Raw genomic sequence first — 21,059 nt, forward strand, 5'->3', positions numbered from 1 at the left:
CAGTAGAAGAGCTATAAATAGAAGCTCTTACTCTGTTTTCTACCCTTATTCATAAAATGAGAAAAACTTGAAGGTTACTTGCAAATTTCTTTCTAGTTTCAAAATCCCTACCCCGTAAGTCCTTGCCCAAGCCTGAGAGGTAATCAGCTTTATTAACTTTCAGAGCATTTAGAAAACAGTGCTGTGTCCATCATCTTGTTGTCAAATCTAGACCCATCCCGACCTTCACAGATCTGGAGATGGGTCCAAACTTTAGAATTTCGCCTTATTTCAAACAAAGTTGCATTGTTGTACATGCGCTTGGAGTCTGAGAGATAAATGAACTAACGTCCCCCTAAGTATCTTTGGGGAAGATGCAAAAAAGAGATCATTCTAACAGGGAGAAACAGACATCATCAGTACGTCCTGTAAATAGGAGCAGCATATCCAAGGGCTGGTTTCCCGCGTGATGAAGGAATTAACTTTTTGCAGGGCTGAATTCTGTGGGCAAGCTCTATAAGTTTGGGGAACTCTGTCAGAGAAGCATATCCTAATGGGAAGCTTCATTTATTTGCTTGCTTCGCATTATTTTTGGTGTCTGGCCAGTGCTCAGCTCAGAGACAAGAGTCAATATATTTTCTGGGTTTTTTTTTTAATGACTGAATGAGGAAATCAGAAACTTAGAAAATCAATAGTGTGATAAATGTATCTATTCACCTGCTCAACAAATAGTTCTTTTTTTAAAGATTTTATTCATCCATTTTGAGAGAGAGAGAGAGAGAGAAAACATGAGTGGGGGTGGTGAGGGGTAGATGGGGAGGAGCAGGGGGAGAGGGAGAAGCAGACTCCTCACTGAGCAGGGAGCCTGATGCGGGGCTTGATCCCAGGACCCTGGGATCATGACCCCAGTCGAAGGTAGATGCTTAACTGACTGAGCGACCCAGGTGCCCCAACAAATAATTCTTGAATAGAACTCTGGGCATAGTCCCTGCCCACGAGGCGTTTGTAATTTAGTGAGAGGGACATACATTACACAACTAGTCACACGAGTAACTCCGGTGGTGGCTCTCCCCTCCATCCTAGGATCACTCCCCTGTGTCTCGTACCAGCCTTCAAGTCATCCAGTTGACCACTGCTCCTTGACCTGAGGGCTCCACCACGGTCCACAGGCCACGACTTATGTGGCTGCTATTTACTGAGGACCCTGTAAAATGCTGCTTCCCCCTGAGGCCCATTAGGAGGGTGGAAGAGCGTGGGGCAGGCCTCGCCTCCATTTGCTGTCCCATCTCTTCCTTTCTCCATAGCCTCACCACACAAAGACATGTGGGTACGTAGATGCCACTGAATACTTGGGTGTCAAACTAAATGCTAAATATGACTTCATAGCTCAAGGGGACATGAGCCCCAGAGTGAAGGCCTCTCTAAGGGAATAAATGTGTTCTGAATCACATCCTCCTGGGCTGAGCTCACCCTTTCTTTCACTCTGAGGGGACCTCTTCAAGTCTCCATGTACCTTTCAGGAAACTCCAGCTCAAACTGGCATAGATTTCTTTTATTATTTTATTAATACCACATTTAGAAAACTAGCAATAGTCACACACAAAATAGTGCATATAAAAATGTGTTGTCTTATTCATGGTGGCTTAGGACAGAGGGCAGTGGAGATTATAGGGCAGCTCAAGCCATCACCATCCCCCAAGCCAACCTCGGAGCTGCCCCTGGCTGAATCATTTCCCCTGGGGGTCAGGAGGTAGGGTGGGGACGCCTTCCAAAACTAATTCCACAGAGGAATATTAGAAATGGCAGCATTCTCCAGACAGTGGTCCTACTCCTAACATGCTACCCTCAACATAGTTAGGGAGTAGGCAGAAGGGGTTTCCTAGTGCTCTGTCAGAACATTCCCTGGCCCCTTTCTGGAAGAAAGTCCTAGAAGAAAGAGCAGGTGGATACTGCAAGTGGCCAAGAAGGGTCACTAGGGAGGAGCCAGCATCAGAAGCCCAAGGACAGGAAGATTCTACCTGAGAGCAAAGTACAGGTAGGGAGTTCGATTAACTTCATATCCCATGCCTTTCCTGAGCACCTACTGAGTGCAGGCGATGTACAAGCGACAAGTAATGAGAAGGGAGCACGCGGGCTCTGTACTAAGGATGCCTACCAGGCATTATGGGAGCGGAGATGCAGGAGCTACTGCGGCAGGGAGGCATCCCAGAGAAACCAATTCCTTAACCAGGAAGGATTGAGCAGGGGCGCAGCATCAGTGAGACAGAGGCCGGGACTCGCCTCTTTTGGCGGAAGAGGATAGTGAGCAGGCTGTTCCGGAGACGGGTCCCTACCCGAAGGCAGGAGCTGTGACCTTGGGTGCGTCCATTCCCTGCCGGAGCGGGAGGCAGTGGGGTGAGGCGTGGCTGGCTAGCTCCGGACTCGCACGCGGACCGGCTGAGCGCTTCACCGAGACCGTAAGCGCAGAAGGTCAAGATTTTCTTAGGTTTCCTTCTGGGCCTCTCTTCCCCTCAGACTTCAGGAGCCCCTGAAGGCTCGGTCACCGAAGGGCCATAGGCGCCAAGGGCCCTGGCTCCACTGCTCTGGCAGAGGCCCCTGCCCTGACCGCACTCTCCCCGGGGCCCAGTGGCCGCCTTCGCCGGTTTTACCTTTGTTTTCCTAGTCTGCTCCTCCCGGGGCTTGTTTGTGTAAGAAAACCTCTCTCCCTGTTTCCTGTGTCTCTGCCATTTCCTCCCATTGCCATTCTGCACCGTGGCCCTGAGGGCCATTGTTTTTCTTTCTCACTCTGGGAATGGCCCGTAGGTGCGGGACGATGCGGAGGAAGGCAGGGCAGCCGGGGCTGTTTCGGAACCACTCTCAAGCACCAGAAGATCCCAGTAAACCGGCGGGAGCGGTGTTTGCTTGTCAGCAAGGGAAGGAAGAAACTGAGTATCAGTAGACAGCCTCTTGCTGATGAATCCTCACTGTCCAAACGGAGGCGAAGGCTGGTTCCCAGGGGTGAAGACCAGAGATGTGTGATGGAGCCGATAACCATCTTTGGGAAAGGAAGCCAGGACGGTCCCATTTGCTTGCTGGTTTTTTGACATGTTCTGCCTGCTTTTAAATTGAGAAATCAACGGAGCCTTACTTCAAGGGGAGCTAAACAGAGTTCTGAAACCGGGCGCAGGACACATGGATGCCCAGTGAAACGCACTTAGGAATGGATTTCCTTGTGGTTCTATTCAGTGCTCTGACCTGTTATCCCTTTTGATCAGCCCACTATTCAGGCAGCCCACATTGTAGTGTAAGGTAAACTACTTGGTGTTTTCCTGGCAGAGCTTAAATCAGACAGGTTCTCACAGGAGCTCAGATCCTGGGTTGTTTTCCTGAGCCCAGGGAGAGAGAACTTTAAAAGTAGCTGGCCTGGGGAAAGAGGAATGTGATGCCTTTTTATTTACCATTGAAATGCCGATGCCTGCTTATGTGTTGATTTCCAAATATAAATGGGAGGAACACTGTGGTCTATAGCCCATTAATGACTAAGTGTCACGTTGGCTTCGTTTGGGAACACTGGCTTAGTTGTGTAACCAAACCTTTTTTTTTTTTTTTTTTAGTGTAATTTCAACAAAATGAACTGAGCAAGATTTGATATAGGATTTCAGCTTGATTTTCCTAAGAGAAGTATTGAAAAACACACTTATTTTGTTGACTATCACTTAGCACAAGTTTGTGGTTCTAGTTTGGTAGTCTTTGTTTCATAAAGCTTGCATGGTTTTTGCCAGCATCTTTCATCACATTTTTCTCATCAGTTATGACACTCAGAGTCACTCATCAAAGAGATTTTGTTTATTTCAGGGTTTTTTTTAAGATTTTATTTATTTATTTGGGAGAGAGAGAGAGCGAGTGAGAGAGAGCACAAGCAGGGTGGGGTTGGGGGAGGGAGAAGCAGGCTCCCCAAAGAGCAGGGAGCCTGATGGGGAAATCGATCCCAGGACCCTGGGATCATGACCTGAGCCAAAGGCAGATGCTTAACCGACTGAGCCACCCAGGCATCCATGTTTATTTCAAGTTTTAAAGGACAACATTGTTGCCAGAAACATGTAAACCTCCAGTTTTCTATTAGAACAATAGAAAGCTATAAAGCACAAAGGTAATAGAAACATATCAAATTCCCTTATATCAAATGAAATTTGTGTTTTTCATTAAAGGATTTAAGCATGCCCTATACCACTCTCGTGCTGCAAAGCCGCTGATCTTGGGATACGATTTAAATATTGACCCGTCTCATGGGGTGCCTGGGTGGCTCAGTCGTTAAGCGTCTGCCTTCGGCTCAGGTCATGATCCCAGGGTCCTGGGATCGATTTCCCCATCGGGCTCCCTGCTTTGCGGGAAGCCTCCTTCTCCCTCACCCACTCCCCCTGCTTCTGTTCCTGCTGTCACTATCTCTCTGTGAAATAAATAAATAAAATCTTAAAAAAAAAAAATTGACCCGTCTTCATTTACAATTTCAAAAAACAATGGACCCTAGTACTTAGGACCAGGAGCACATTTAAGTTGGAAAATCCTTTTCAGGGACCCCTCTCCCCCCCAAAAATCAGGCTAATAATAGTACTTAGTAATAATAAAAGTACTTTCAGAGGAGACATTCTCTAAAAATAGCAGGACATTCTTTTGAAAAAAAAAACAGAAGATTTCTTTTTCAAAATATTTTTTTCAAAGATTCTTTTATTGTTGGAATTAAATCATTGCTCTGTATTGAATTTAAAATAAACTTTAGAGCATACTGAAATATTTAAGGATGAAATGCAATGATTTTTGAGTTGAACTTCAAAATAAGAAGAGAGGTGGTTAGTGGAGTTTTTATGAAGGTAGACTGGTGAGGAATTGAAAATGTCTTCGGGTGAGGGGGTAAAGGAGGGTTCATTACAGCATCCTGTCTCCTTTTGCGTGTTTCAACTAATCTATAATAACAATTTGCCAAAAAAAGAAAGAAAGAAAGAAAAAGGGAAAAGGAACAATGAGAATCAAAAATAAAAGTCTTTTTTCTGTATAGTAAGTTAACTGGTATTATTTCTGCATTTAGTTTCTCGAATCAAGGAACACTCTAGTAGCATGCCACTCTGAGGCTGTCTTCTTGCAGAGGTCAGACTCCTTGAAACTGTTGGAAATCCAGAAATCTGAGCTGGTACGTCATTTTTCAGATGTCTGATGAAAGAAGTACAAATCACGTAACTGCATGCAAACGACTTGCTATTATTAACTCAGAGTTAACTTATTCCCTAGAATAAGATTTATAGGGAAAATCTGAGAAATGACAGTGTTGCTAAATAAATCTGAGAAACGGGTTTTTCCATTGCTGGCTCTGAAACAAGCAAATATAGACAAGCTTGGCTGGGAAGGTCCCAGCATTCGCTTCAATGGGTGGAGGTCCTTTTATGAAAAGAGAAATCCCGCTCAGCATGTGAAAGAGGAAGGGCCATTTTACTTCCAGAGAGGATCCTTGATTCCTGTAAATCTGTATTTCTGGGACCGCATCTCAGACTCCTGTCAGCGTTCCTTCTCTGTACTGTTGACAATAGAGTCTTGTGAATCAAGATTTTTCCATCAAGGATTTGCCAGTTGGATATGGCAACGTCTCCTTTCTAGAACAGTTTGTTCCCCTTTTATCTATTTTACCCAAATTACCTTTATGTACGCATATGCAAAGAAGCCACTACATAATAAACCATTGAGATAATTTTCTCATTTCAAAGTGTCCAGTGAGAAATTCTAAAAATTTCTCCAGCCGGTGAACAGACCACATAGGCGAAAGTAAGCTGGGACCCCAGCCTAGAGGCAGTTAATCAGTTACGTCATGTGGTGCACATGAGGAGCAGATAACATGGTCCAGTATTTTTTAACTAAACACTTATGGTATTTAGAGTTTGCCCTCCCAGAGGAGATTCAACAAGGAGCCTTCGGCATCGCCTGGGGAAATAACCTCACTCTGGCTGCACTGTGTTTATATCTCAGGCCCTGAGAGATGCAGGCTGTCCACTAACCTCGCCGAAATAGCCAAGAATCCCTGCCTCTGTGTGGGTTAAATAAAGATCACAAGTTACAGCATTTGGCCTCAGAGCATTGAATGGGCCTCTCCCCAGACACTCATTCTGCTTATCTGGAATCTTAATTCCAGTCTGCACCTTTTGATCAGGCAAGCCCCAGACCACGGACGACTTATCGAAGGGGCTGGAATTTGCACTGAGCCCCATGCACTCCATCTTACCGGCCACTTGCAGGCTGGATTATGGGACTAACACTTCAACACTCACAAGTGGAGGCCTGGGAGTGGCTCCTGGTGTCCATCACAGGCGAGGTGCCACGAGTCAAGTGGGAGGTCAAGCGGAACACGCCAGAAGGCCTCCCACAGCCTCTGTGGCTCTTCCCGGCTCTCCGTGTTAACAGAAACATCCTTCCTCACGACATAGCAGCAGGGTTATTTTCCCTTTTGAATGCAGGCATGAAACTCAGTTTCCGAGTCTACCTTCTCGGCACATCCTCACCTCTTCGGGGTGGTCTTGTCCCGCTGTCTCACTGACTTGCCATCTCCCCCCAGGAGCCGGCCCCCACCTGTGCCACAAGCCCCCGGGAAGGCCTTGCGATCTTCCCGTCCGCCTGGATTTTCTGTTATCAGCCTTGAGGCCAGGGGCTCCTGGGGTCCACTTTCAGGGACAGCAATAGCCCCCAGGCCTTCAACGCTTTTCCTAGTTAAGCTGGACAGTTACTAAGATTAATTCCTGCTCTGCTCACAATCTGATTTTCCCATCACATGTGCCCCAAACCCTAATTCAGAGCCACCCTTAGCTAAAAATTATAAAACAAAGGATCCATAAACCTTTGGTGGCCCCTCTCCCTGACCTCGCCCCTCCATTCCCTGAGTCCTCACACTGACCCCTGGAGTAGCAAAGGCCCCTCATTGTGAACCCCCACCTTGTCCTGCCATTTTTGTGTAGTGTCTTCTCCAAAACTTTCTTTTCACCTTCCAAATTATCCAAATTTACTTTCTTTGCATCTCATTTCTTTCTGTCCCATCTCAGTGAATTATCCTATGGGAAACAAGTTTGAATACTAATTAACACAAACATGTTAAGAGATAAACAGGGCTACATGTGTGGTCCAGTGATGTAAACAAAAGAAATGTTTTTATGCCAGAATTCTCAAGTATGCAGGGACACGACAGGCCCAAAAAAATTTTTTTTAGGGGCAAAGTGTTCATTCTTGAGACCTATTTCCATATAACACAATTAGCCCTTGCTCTATAAGGCTGATTCAGATTTGTTTCCCATCAACTTTTCCCAAGATTGTACACTGTCCACCCTCATTTCAGCTGGAAGTCACCCTTCCAGATCTGGACAGCTGTCAACACTGGGGCTGTCCATTTGGGGAGATGGTGTGACATCACAGAAAGAGCCCCAGCTTGAGAATCAGGCAGACTTGAGTTCCAGGCCCAACCCTGCCACCTGCTAGCCTGGTGACATGGGCAAGTCATTAACTTCTTAGTGCCCTCAGTTTCCTCATCTGTAAAATGGGAATTTGTCACTTACTTCCAAGTTGCTGAACAAGGTGAAGGAGACAACACATGTTATTTAATGGAGCAGTTGAACTTTATTTTTTTTTTCAAAGATTTTATTTATTTATTTGACAGAGAGAGACACAGCGAGAGAAGAAACACAAGCAGGGGGAGCGGGAGAGGGAGAAGCAGGCTTCCCACCAAGCAGGGAGCCCGATGCGGGGCTCGATCCCAGGACCCTGGGATCATGACCTGAGCCAAAGGCAGACACCTAACGACTGAGCCACCAAGGCGCCTGTGGAACAGTTGCCTTTAAAGCTAGCTCTACCAGTAGTTCTTGGAATCACAGCTTTGAACATAAATGTCATCTGACTGCACTAAATATGGGTTAACTTGCTGGTCACTTCACATTTTCCATTAATAATTGCTTCATTCAACATTGCAGAACTAGCAAATAACAGCCTACCTATTGACCGCAGGTGCTAGAAAACTCAGAAAGATACTGAAATCATTTGAAAGCCAATTTTTGCCATATTCTGGACTACTTTGTGTCGATCGTGGGACGCTTAAAAACAAATGGAAAAGATGTAAAATGAAATGTCTTACTATCATTCTTCCTGCTGAAGGCAGGAATTGCGTCCACTAAAATTTTGAGTTTAAAGGCTAGCATCACTTTTAAATAACATAAACATCGGACTTTCTAGCCTGTCCCTTGAAAACAGTCACTATAAAATGATAAGACTCCCTGTGAAAGAAGTCTTCCCAAGTAACAAACCTAAAATTTCCCTCCTTTTTGACACTTCCAGAGGATCCTAAAAGATCCATGAATGGTCCATCTGGTGAAATGTCGTATTTGTATGCAAAAGCAGTTATCTAAGCACACCTTGGGAAAAGATAACATTTATTGATTCTTTAAGCATATCAGGAAGGGAAATGTATTTGACTAAAACCATGACCTGCTCTTCCAGTAGTGACTGCTCTCTCCTCCAAGAGCCAGTCTCTCACAATTTAACTCACCAAATGCTTCTTTTAGTCAGTTTGTGCTTTTCATGTAAAAGTCAACCTGTCTGCCTCCTGGGCTAGGAACAGAGATGCCAATATTTTCTTTATTTCACGTTGAGTCACTGTTTTTTTTTGTTTTTTGGGTTTTTTAAAGATTTTATTTATTTATTTGTCAGAGAAAGAGAGAGAGCACAAGCAGGGGGAGTGTAAGGCAGAGGGAGAAGCAGGCTCCTCCCCGCTGAGCAAGGAGCTGGGACTCCATGCCAGGACCCTGTGGGATCGTGACCGGAGCCAAAGGCAGACACTTAACCAACTGAGCCACCCAGGGCCCCCACCTTGAGTCACTGTTGAAATTCTGAGACAAGTTGGTCAACTTGGTTAGAAAGTTTCAAATAACAAGGAAAAAGGTGGATATTAATTATTACTCCCAATTCAGAGTTGAGGCTTCAAAGGCTCTAGGAGATTCTGGGGGTGCCCAAGGTTGCCTGGACACTGATGGCGGAACCGAGACTTAAGCCCAGGTGGATCTGATACCACGCTGGTATACTGAGGTCAGCAGCATAGACTGGCCTTGTGGGAGCCAGTCACCTTTTGTCCTTCACTTCACCTGACCCTGGGCGAGGTATCCTTCCAGAGTGTGCTGTTGTCACAAGTGGCACCAGCTGAAGAAGTGAAAGAGAGAGAGAGAGAGCAACACACACACCCTGCCACAATCAGCACCAGGGGGTGCATGCTCCAGGAATGAGACAACAGGGCTGACTTCTGTTTCTCTGTCCTCTTAGAATCCTGGTCCTCCCACTGCGCTTCAGTTGGAAAATCGAACCTGTAAATTCTTCCTTCCCCATATGCCTCAATAGGCTCCCCTTCAGAATTTATTCATCTTTGACAAACCCTCATATTTCTTTCCCCTCACCCAAGACATCCCAGCCATTCTTCCTTTCAAAGATTTTCATGATCCATTCCCTCATTTCCACTCCCACTGCCTCCACCCTGGTCCTGTGTTCTATAGTTTCATATCTAGGGTCTTGCAACAAGCTCTGAACTGTTTCCCTAGTTCCCAGAGCGCCTCCATCACCATCTGCAACACAGAGAGATCGAATCACAAACACGCATCCCAGTGTATTTCCTATGGCACACCCAGATTTATCAGCCTAAAGTCCTGTTGGCATGGTGGGAAAAGCACAGCGTGTGGGATCAAAAGACCTGGTTCTAGTGCTGGCTCTACCGCTGATTAGTTCTTTGACTTTGGTTGAGTTATAGAAAAGGTTGAATGGAAAGGCTGAACAAGATTAAATGGTAAAGTGAGTGAAGATGGGGTCCAAGGTTCACACTGGGATGGCCCCATCTACTACTCATTTTCTGTTAGCCCTCCTAGGTACATTTATTCTATGCCCCGCTGTGTGTCCTGGAAGGCTGACCCCTATGGATGGTATCATTGGATTTTCATCCAGCTGTCTTCCTCTCTGCCAATGGGAGGGAGGCAGACATGGGAGCAAGGGAGGAGAGAGAAATTGGGATATTTGTTCCCTGCTGTCTCCCTCCTACTGGGCAGACTCTCCTACAAAATCCCAGCAACATGATTTTCTTCCCTTGCCTTTTCAGACTTAACGGTGCTAATTCTTTGAGAAATGCCGTTCTCAAAATTATGGTCCCCAGACCAGCAACATTAGCATCACCTGGGAACTTGTTAGAAATGTACATTTACAGGCCCTGTCCCAAATTTACTGCATGAGACATTTAGAGGGTGGGATCTAGTCATCTCTGTTTTTAACAAGCTCTTGGATAATTCTGAAGCTCAGTAAAGTTTGAGAGTCACTGCCACCATAGAGAAAGTTGCTGGAGCTGACCCTGAGTTTCTGGCTCAGTAGGTTAGGGAGTAGGGTCCAACACTATGCATTTCTTTCTTTCTGTTTTTTGGGGTTTTTTTTTTTTTTTTTTTTTAGATTTTATTTATTTATTTGAGAGAGAGAGAGAGCCAGAGACAGAACATAAGCAGAGGGGGAGGGAAAGGAGGGAAGGAGAGGAGCAGAGGGAGAAGCAGATTCCCTGCTAAGCAGGGAGCCTGACGTGGGACTCAATCCCAGGACCCTGAGATCATGACCTGAGCCGAATGCAGATGCTTAACCGACTGAGCCACCCAGGTACCCCAACAATGTGTATTTCTAACACTTCTGAGGGGAAGCCTTAGCTGCTCATCCCAAAACTACAATTTGAGAACCACAGCTCTAGATCAACAGCCAAGTATCTCTTCCTCCTGCTAAGAGAAAGCAAGCTTTTCCTCACTTATAGATCTTCCAATGAGTCCATCCATGGCAGATGCTGCCTAAGGTAATACCAATTCTCCTTGAAACCTACTCATATCCCCCCAACAGCTAGGACTCCTACACACACAGACACACACACACACACACACACTCTACTGACAGGCTCACTAGGAGAGTTAAATACCAGTGTGGTTTAGAAGAAGAATTGCAAGGTTTACTCCTGAAGGAAATCCAACTCATTCTAACTAAAGGAGGGTGCCACCCAGGCACCCGGATCTCGCAAATTTTTATAAACAGTGAATTAATTTGCTGGGGTTTCCATAGCAATTACCATAGGCTGAGGAGCTTAAACAAAAGAAATTTATTTTCTCACAGTTCTTGAGGCCAAAAGTCCAAGATCAAGGTGTTAGTAGAGTTGATTACATTCTGATGCCTCTCTCCTTGGCTTCCAGATTGTTAACATTTCCCTGTGTCTTCACATAGTCTCTCCTCTGTGCATGTCTGTGTCCTAATCTTCTCTTATTATAAGAGTATCAGTCATATTGGATTAGGACCCACTCATAAGACCTCATTTTATCTTAATTACCTCTGTTAAGTGCCCTATCTCCAAATACAATCATATTCAGAGGCACTGGTGTTTAGAACTTCAACATATGAATTTTGGGTTGACACGGTTCAATCCATAACAAGCAAGATCTAGGGAAACATGACCACCAAAGTAGCTGGAGCATGAGAGGAGAATGGAAACATCCAATGGATTGGACCAAGGAACACAAAATATAAATTGGATGGGACTGAATGTAGTGATAGGAGTAAACGCACCTGAGCCTAACACAGTTGTTCTCAACCTTATCAGCACACTGGAACAACCTTCAAAAAATACCAATGATGCTGCAGTCCAAACCTAAAGATTCTAATTTAGCTTTTCTGGGGTATATCCTGGGCATCAGGAATTTCTTAATTGACCCAGATAGGTACCAAAGTTGAGAACCGCTGCACAACAGTTTCCTTAGCCAGTTAATTGGACCAGTAAATGAGGCTGAAATATCACAATTGCCCTTGGAAGAACAAGGGGTCCAAAAACTTCAAAAGGTGGGAATGTTGGAATGAATTTATTATGTGTGAACCACCCAACCACCCTCACCCCTGTTCCACCCCATCCCCACTTCAGAAGACCCATATGATGCTCCCCTATTAAGAAATGCCTTAGGCAGAAAAAGCTCTACCTTAGAGAGCTCTACCAAGATGCAGGGATGTCTCTATGCCAGAGATGGGGCGACGGGAATGCTAGTGTGGAGTTGGGTCCCAATTTCATTGGCAACATGGAATCCCAGTGTGGGGACTTGGAAGGAGTCATTACCGTAACAGACTGCAGAAAGGCAGAGAGGTAATCAGTGTCAGACCTGAAAGAATCTGGTGGTTGCTTACTGGTCACAGAGCCCTTAGGATGGGAAAGATGGGTAGGTTACCAGGGTATCAGTTGATCCACATATCTGAAAAAACTCTAGGTTTAATCAGCAGAAACTAGACTAGTTTACCTGGGAAAAACTCTCAGATGCCATTCGCCCACCAATGTCCTCAGCAGATGTACCAGAATCTGCACAGGGAGAGGGGGGGACATTTTTTGAAAAAGTATTCAAGCGAGACTGTTATGTGTCAGCCTTCCCTACCTCCCCTTGGATTGTGAATAGATGGATTAAATGAGTTTTGTTTGGGGCCTTCTTAGGTCAAAGGCTTTATGGCCATATGACAATGCTAATCTTGTGTCAGTCAAAATCCTTCAGTGGTTCCTCCCTGACTCCAGGAAATAACAAATCCTTTACTCTGACATTCTATTTCCTGGGCAGTCGTTTAGTGCTGTCTTTCCCGTCCCATCTTCCACCAGGCTTACAGCAGTGTTTGTCATTTACGGCTCATCTTGAAAATGATAAAGCTTTCCTGTGCTCAGGTCAAAGGTCAGAACTAATCATCACTGGATGCGGCTGCTCTCACTGGCCGAGCCCCCTTTAGGTAATCCCATAGGCTGAGGGGATCAGTGTCTCACATACCTCTTCCCATCCAAGCCACACCTTTGTGCTTCACTCAGGTGAGTTCTTCTGGTTGTGAGACTCCGAGGGCCCACAAAAATCCTCCCTCCATTTCACGGTTGTCTATTCTTAGTGCTATGTAGATACCTCACTCATTAACACCTCCACATCTTTGCTTTCCCACTTCCTATATTCCCACTTCATTTGTTTCTGTCTATCCAAACCCAACGCACCCTCCGATAAGCAATGGGCATCCTCAATCTTCCAAGAAGCCTCCTGGACAGTGGGATTCCCAGTGCCTGGTCTGTGGAGCAGTCCCTTGATATTGAATGGTCATTTACCTTGAATTGCTACTACATTTCACATGAGCTTACGTGTTGCAGGGCCAGACTCCAGAAGCTGAACAGTTTCGAGAAGGCACTGCCAGCACCGGTGCCCTCTTGGGCACTGGCAGCAAAAGATTCACCACCAAAGCAGATGGAGTGCGAGAGGAGAATGGAAATACCAAGGAGGGGTCAAGAAGGCCCTTCCACAAGCCACCTGTGAGGTGCTCCTGGGGACTTCCATGCCATCTGTAGGTGTCACGTGTTTCCAGCCCCGGCTGGGATGGCTCGGGAAAGGTGGGGTGCTCAGAGGAGACAGAGCTTCTCAAAAGCAGAAAGCATATCTCCTATCTTAGGGAGTGTGTATGCAATAAATATACAAAGACTTAGTAGATATTGCTCCAAATTAATTACAGTCCCAGTAGAGAGTCTTTATCAATCAATATTTTTAGGGGCAAGAAACAAAAGCTGTGATTCACTTAAGCACAAGAAGGGTTTGCTGAAAAACTACATGGCAGCTCACAGCAACACATCCAGGCCTGGGGAAGGGCAGAAGCCAGGGTAGTGAGGGTCTCCTCCCCTGGAGCTGCTGGGCTCCACTGGGCACCACTGCCACTCCAATGGTCTTCAGTACCCGCAAGTCTGCACAAGGTCCCAATTCCTAAGACACTGTCTGGTCTGGCCTCAGTCATGTCCCTGGCTGGGTGGGGACAGGGGCACAACAAAGTCACATAAAAATGGGGAAAGGGCATTTCCCCAAGGAGACGATAATGAACAGGGAAAAAAAACAAAAGTAATATTTGCCTCCCACAAGGCCCAATAGCTTTTTCTATCTGATTAACTGACTCTTTGATTCACCGCTAACATTTCATTTCACTTTATTGTTGACAAAACAATTTTCACACATACTACTTTAATCTCATTTTAAAACTCCTGAGTTAGGTTTTGTTTATATTTTCCTTTTAGAGAAAAGGAAACTGGGTCTAAGAAAAGGTGTCACTTACAAGCTTTTTCCATTATATAACACTGTTACCTTAAAAATAAAAGTTTTTTTTAATATGGCATTTTGGAATCAGTGCTGGATCAATTTGGATTACTGAGCACATGCAGTACTTTTCCAACATACAAAACTTCTATAATAATATGAACAAAAGGGGTGCCTGGGTGGCTCAGTCGTTAAGTGTCTGCCTTCGGCTCAGGTCATGATCCCAGGGCCCTGAGATCGAGCCCCGCATCGGGCTCCCTGCTCAGCAGGAAGCCTGCTTCTCCCTCTCCCACTCCCCCTGCTTGTGTTCCCTCTCTCGCTGTGTCTCTCTCTGTCAAATACCAACTTGTGCCAACTGAAGGGACAACTTCTACCATTACTGTATGGGCAGTGAGAAAGGAGACAGACCACCAATGTGCTTCCCACAGGCCACTGCATTTTCCCATGAGCCTCTCCTGTGGCTTGTGTTCCCTCTCTCGCTGTGTCTCTCTCTGTCAAATAAATAAAATCTTAAAATAATAATAATAATAATAATAATAATATGAACAAAAAATAAGTAGGGGATACTACTTCGAAATCCATCATATGCTAGATTTTACTCAATTAAATTAAATTCAATAAATGTACTGAAACACATAGGATGCATCCCAGATGCTAGGGAATCAAATAAAATGAGATCCAGTCTCTGTACTCGCATAGGTCAAATTAGGTCATCTAACTAAATAAAGTAGACATCAAAATAAATAAGTACAATAGAGATACTTTAAGAGCATTGTATTTTAATTGTCTGTTTACTTCTATTTCCTGGACACCAAGCCTCTTGGGGTCAGGGATCGTGCCTTTTTTGTATTCCCAGCACTGATCACAGTGTCTGGGACAGAACAGATTCTCAATAAATATTTATAGAACAAATAAGTTAATTCATGAAAAAAGATAAGTGTAATGGAAACTCAGTTAAAAGAGGGATTATTTTTATTTCTGTTTCAAAGAAAAGCTATATTTTGACAAATGGTAGGATGAGTTTTTAAAGAATCCATGGACAACTCCTCTGCAACCTGGAGGTGTGTTGTTACCTGTGCATTCCTTGTCATGCTCATGACTAGAAAGGCACACTCAGAGGGGCACTGGGGCCTCTAGAAGCTACTTTTGCATTGTTGTGTAGCATCAAATAGATGCTTCTGTTCCAAAAGATACTCCAAAAGGTAGCTTTGCTCCCTTAAGACCTACTTCCAATGTCCTCACCACTTGCTGCATTTAAATCTAGTCCCATGGCCAACACTTCTACAGTCTTAATTTTCTCAATCTGTCTATTGGTACCATGTAAATTGGCCACATAGGTGCTACATTATCACTTTTTTCTCATGGAAAGTACACTTACTCATTTATTTATTCATTATTCCACTAAGCAGAGAGCCCTCTACTGGGTCCACTGTGATTCTGGGACCTACTTCCCTCCAACTCAAATGTAAAAGGCCTCCATCATTTCTCTCTAAGCTCATCACCCCCGGAATGAATACATTGCTCATTAGACATTCAGCAAAAATATTTGCCATCTGACAAGCTAAATGAAAGCATCTCCTCTCCCAAAAGAAGTTAGTTACAAGGACAACTACTGTCTTTGTTCCAGTGTAGCAGAGACTCCAAATGATAGAACCACTCTAACCCAGTTAAAGAGTCAAAGGGGCCAAACCTAGGGAAGCTCCAGGGTGGTTAAGAGTCACTTAAATACTCTGATGTCTCAGGTCAGGTCACCAGTTGGAAAAGGGGATTCTTGAAATACCTGGATCTGGAAAGCTTGGAAGTCCTGCCTATGGGATCCAAAAGCATGCCAAAAGTAAGCTGCTGGTTTGGACACACGTTGAAGAAAACACATGTGGTGGCTGGTTTAAATGTTTGTCTTCAATTCAGATGTCCTATTTGATCCTAGATCAAAATATGTATCCCAAATTGCAAACAAAGCCATGAAGATATCAGAATGACCATGGAGGGTAGTCTTCAGAAGCAGATCCAAAGGCACATGTACAAGCAAAGCCCTGTGGCCGCTTCACAAAACCTTTAAAGTACCAACTTCAACTCAAAACATATGGCAGCACAGAGTATGAAAAAGAGCCTTTCACTTCCTGGAGAGATGCCAGTCTTCTCTTGGTAGCACTGAGAAGCTCTGCCACAGGAGAGGCTCATGGGAAAATGCAGTGGCCTGTGGGAAGCACATTGGTGGTCTGTCTCCTTTCTCACTGCCCATACAGTAATGGTAGAAGTTGTCCCTTCAGTTGGCACAAGTTGGTATTTTCTGTTGCCTAAAGAAACTTGGAAACTACTTTATTCGCATCATTCAGATGTAGACCTTCTCATGTGGGAGACTGTTTGGGGCCAAGTAAGATCCACAATTATTAATACAAATTAATTCTTTAAGTCAATAAAGCTTACGGTCACAAGATTTTAAGCCCCAGATTACCATGAATATGGGAGAATGCAGTGTTTCGTTAATTGGATCTTCTACTTACACAGAGTTGTGTATATTCCATATGTGCAGACCCACCAATTTCAGAAAATAGAAGACAATATGTTCACCTAGTATGAAAACCATACTGAGCAAAACCGTTCTTGGTTCCGAAGTGCCTTAGAATGTTATGGCCTTAGGGTCACCATTAAACATGTCATTTTTAAGAGGGGTAGAAGAATAAACTCACTCCCCACAGACTTACCCTGGGATGTGCTCTGTTAAAAAAATTCTTCACATTAACTTAGTTACTTGTGATTTCTTCCTTTCTCATAAAATGAAGCTCGGTGTGTGAAAAAAGAAATCCTATTGGTTTGAATGTGGGAATCTAGATGCAGAAACCCAGATTCCCATGTCCAGATATAACAGCTTTTTTGCTATACATATTTTTACATGGCTGAAATGATGCTGCACAGAAAAATTATATTCTTCTTTCTTCATTTAACAGTCTCTCCATCACGAGAATTTTTACATGTCATTAAAATTCCTTATTAACAAGTTATAATTGTTATACAATATTAAGTCAAATAGATTAGTTGTAACATACAACTTCTCATGTTTGGAAATTTGAAAAAATTATTTCTATCATTTAGTATTACAAATATTATTGTGATAATTTTCATGTGTTAATCTTTGATCATTTCCTTAAAATCAAAAATGGAGTTATGATCAAACTGTTTGGTTCTTGGATGTTAACTAAACTTATTGTGATCATTTCACAATACATATGTATATTAAATCATTATGTTGTACACCTTAAACTTACACAATGATATATGTCAATTATATCTCAATAAAACTGGAAAATAAGACCAAAATGTTTGACTCTTGATATAGTCTCTCCACAAATTTACTAATTTACTCTTTATATATACGATATGATATAAACAAATACATGATATATATTTATATATCAGTAATTTATATGTAAATAAGTGCTCTATGTGTGTATGTATATAATTTTGCTATGGTTTACCAATTTATTCTCCATTAGTGGTATTTTTAAGTGTCCATTTTACCACCATCAACAGCACTGAAAATTCACTTTAATTAATTTTTAATTTACTTTAAGATTTAGTCATTCTCTTCACACATCTCTCCTGGTAGGTAGCCTTGTCTAATCACTCACATGGTTATCTAGTAAGTTCTTCCGAATACAAACATTTATTTTTAAAAAAAACATACTATAAACCTACAACACATTATGAGGTTACATTGTCTTCTGCAATAAGACAGGGTTATTCTTATAATTCTCTATGATTGGGAAGGAGGTTGTCACATAGAACACAAAAAGTTCTCACCTACTCTCTGGTATATTTAAAATATGACGAGTAGAGTCTGTTGCACTTTAGTATTTTCTGCAGAAGGGATATATTTGGGTTCTCATCATGCTTAGAAAATTTATTGGAAAATCCACATTCCTTTTCAAGTTATTATGCTCAAATGCTATAATACAAAAAAGAGGACATGAAAAGCTCAATAAAAATATTAAAGTCGGGGCGACTGGGTGGCTCAGTTGGTTAAGCGACTGCCTTCGGCTCAGGTCATGATCCTGGAGTCCCGGGATCGAGTCCTGCATCGGGCTCCCTGCTCGGCAGGGAGTCTGCTTCTCCCTCTCCCACTCCCCGTTTGTGTTCCCTCTCTCGCTGTGTCTTTCTCTGTCAAATAAATAAATAAAATCTTAAAAAAATATATTAAAGTCCATGTTTTCTTCTTTATTTGAATAGATATCTCAAGAAAGAAAAGATCACTCTCAAACTGAAGAGGACAGAGCTATGTGTCTGCTTTTCTCACTTCTCAATCTCCAGGTCCCTCACGTGGGGCAGTGCTGTCTCAAAAAGCAATGGAGGAACGCCTGGGTGGCTCCATGGGTTAAGCATCTAACTCTTGATCTTGGCTCAGGTCATGATCTCAGGGATCATATATATATATATGAGATCTAAGAGTGGCTGAAATGCCTGGAGCAGTTACTCAGAGCCACACACTGTCCCAAGTCCTTACTTGTATTTACCTTTCATTGTTAACGTAGTTCTTACCAGGTAAGACACTACTATTGCCCCATTTACAGATAAGGAAACGAGAGCCAGAGATTTGGGTAATTTGCCCAAGGCTTGCAATTAGCTGCAATGCTCTAAAGCTGTGCACAGTGCTGCTTTTCCTGACTGTATCTAGACTCTTAACCTGTACCTAAGATGGCCACAACCAGAAGGGGGGAAACTGTGGCTGCATTTGGGCTATAGAAAAAAGCACCTGCTGGCTTTTGCAAGTCCTACAAGCCCATCTTTGAAAAATGACCATAATCCATATCTAAAGAAAATTGGAGAACTAGTTTGTCTTCTCCTGACCCTCAAGTTTAAGAAGCTAAACCACTGCTATGTCTCCAGATTTTCCTTGAGATTAGAATTGTTTCCTAGAGGCATCAGGGCGTGACCGAGGAGTGATGAAGACAAGCATACTTGACAAAAGCTACACCCGGTGTGGCATCTTTCCCTGCATGCTCGATTCCTGGACGTGGTTACTTGCCATCACGACAGACCCCTACTGGGATGATAGTGGGGACAGAGTACTATACAAATAGAAACTCATCCTCTTCGGATCCTGCACATTAAAAAGGCCAGAGCCTTTTGCAGACCCTATTTCCTCTGTCTTGAAAGCCTTTGTTCTTTGCCCCTACCCACCCTTGCTCCCCACCACTAGCCCCAGGCTTCCTACCCATGGTACAGTCCAAGAGAGGAATCAGTGAGGTCTTCAAACTTCTACTTACTGAATTCAATAAAGGCAAGCTCAGGATTTTGGGGGTGGCATTGGAAAAGGTGAGAATAACTTCCAATGGGACCCATCTGCAAATACTTGGGAGCTCTCAGATTGCAGCTGGCTGGGGAGAGGTCTTGGAGCATTGGTAACTTATCGGTGCTCTGTGCTACTCAATTAAGCCAATGAGCATCATCTGGGAAAGCAGCCAGTATCCCCTCCCCTCCCCTCAGACAGAAAGCTCATCTCAACAAAGCTTGGGAGTCAAGGGTTGCCATTAGTGACCAACTCATGTATTTATTTCCCGAGTTTCCATCTTTAGGACTACTTCCACACCCATAAAACAAAGAATCTTTATGCTATATTTATTTCCAAGAAAGTGTTCCAGGGTCAATATGGAAATTATGACTATAACAGTGGACAAAGTATGGTCAACTACGATGCATTTAAGTTCTTTCTACACAGGAAAAGGAATAGAGGCAGAAAGAATGCTGGAAACTTCTAGGCCTCTCCTTTACCTTGTGACTCAAAGCAAATCATTGGATTCCCAGAGCTGCAGGTTCTCATCTGGAAAACAGAGATAACACTCCTAGGTCTTCTTTTTTCATCTGAGTGTGCAATGATCAAATGGAGTAATGTAAATAACAATGTAATTGAAAGGGCTGTGTAAACTATCCATTAAGGACTATGTGAGTAATAAGCTATCACAACATAAGGTGATAAGATGTTCTGCCTATAAACAAACTAGATAATGACTTCTTTTTTTTTAAGATTTATTTATTTGAGAGAGAGAGAGAGCACACAAATGGGAGGGGTAGAGGGAGAAAGAGAATCCCAAGCAGACTCCATGCTCAGTGTGGGAGCCTAACAAAGGGCTTGATGTCATGACCCTGAGATCATGACCTGAGCCAAAACCAAGAGTTGGTCGCTTAACTGACTGCACTACCCAGATGTCCTTAGACAATGACTTCTTAAGGGTGTTTTTGGATCTCATGTTCTATAGTTTAGCAAATGAAGATAAACTCTGCTATTTAATGCAGTAAGACCATCACATTCAATGAGTCCACAGTAGCTTTGGCCAGCCCACAGTGTTCACACCCCCCGCCCCCAAATACATTGCATATGTTGTTTATATGATTCACTTGTTTATATGGATAATCAAGTGCTGCTTAATGGTGTCATGTATTATTATTGACCTCTTTTTAACTTTAATTTTTTGCATGCAAATATATGTCTCATATCTTCAACTAGACTGTAAATTCCTTCAGGACTATTTAATGCACTTGCTGTGCATGTTAAATGGGATGGTATGTATCAAAGACATGGTAGTGTCTAGCACATGGTAAGAGCTCAATAAATAGTCATTATTATTTTTTCAGAAGACCTAACATAGATTTGGGTCCAGAGTATGTACAAAGAATCTTTATGCCACATTTATGTCCAAGAAAGTGTTCCAGTGTCAATGTGGAAATTATGACTACAGCAGTGGACCAAAGTGTGGTCAACTACCATGCATTTAGGTTCTTTCTACATAGGAAAAGGATTAGTAGGATTATCAATTAACTCCTTTAAGTAGGAAACTCCACACTATGGGATATTGTTTAAAGACTACCTTGAGCAATAATCATATAGAACTTCAAAAGAATATTTCAGGCCCCCTACAAAATGACATTTCCAACTGAGCCACGATATTTAAGAGA

Source organism: Mirounga leonina, unplaced genomic scaffold (assembly GCF_011800145.1).
Source record: "Mirounga leonina isolate KUSES-001 unplaced genomic scaffold, KU_Mleo_1.0 Mir_53, whole genome shotgun sequence".
In the NCBI taxonomy this organism is placed as follows: Eukaryota; Metazoa; Chordata; class Mammalia; order Carnivora; family Phocidae; genus Mirounga; species Mirounga leonina.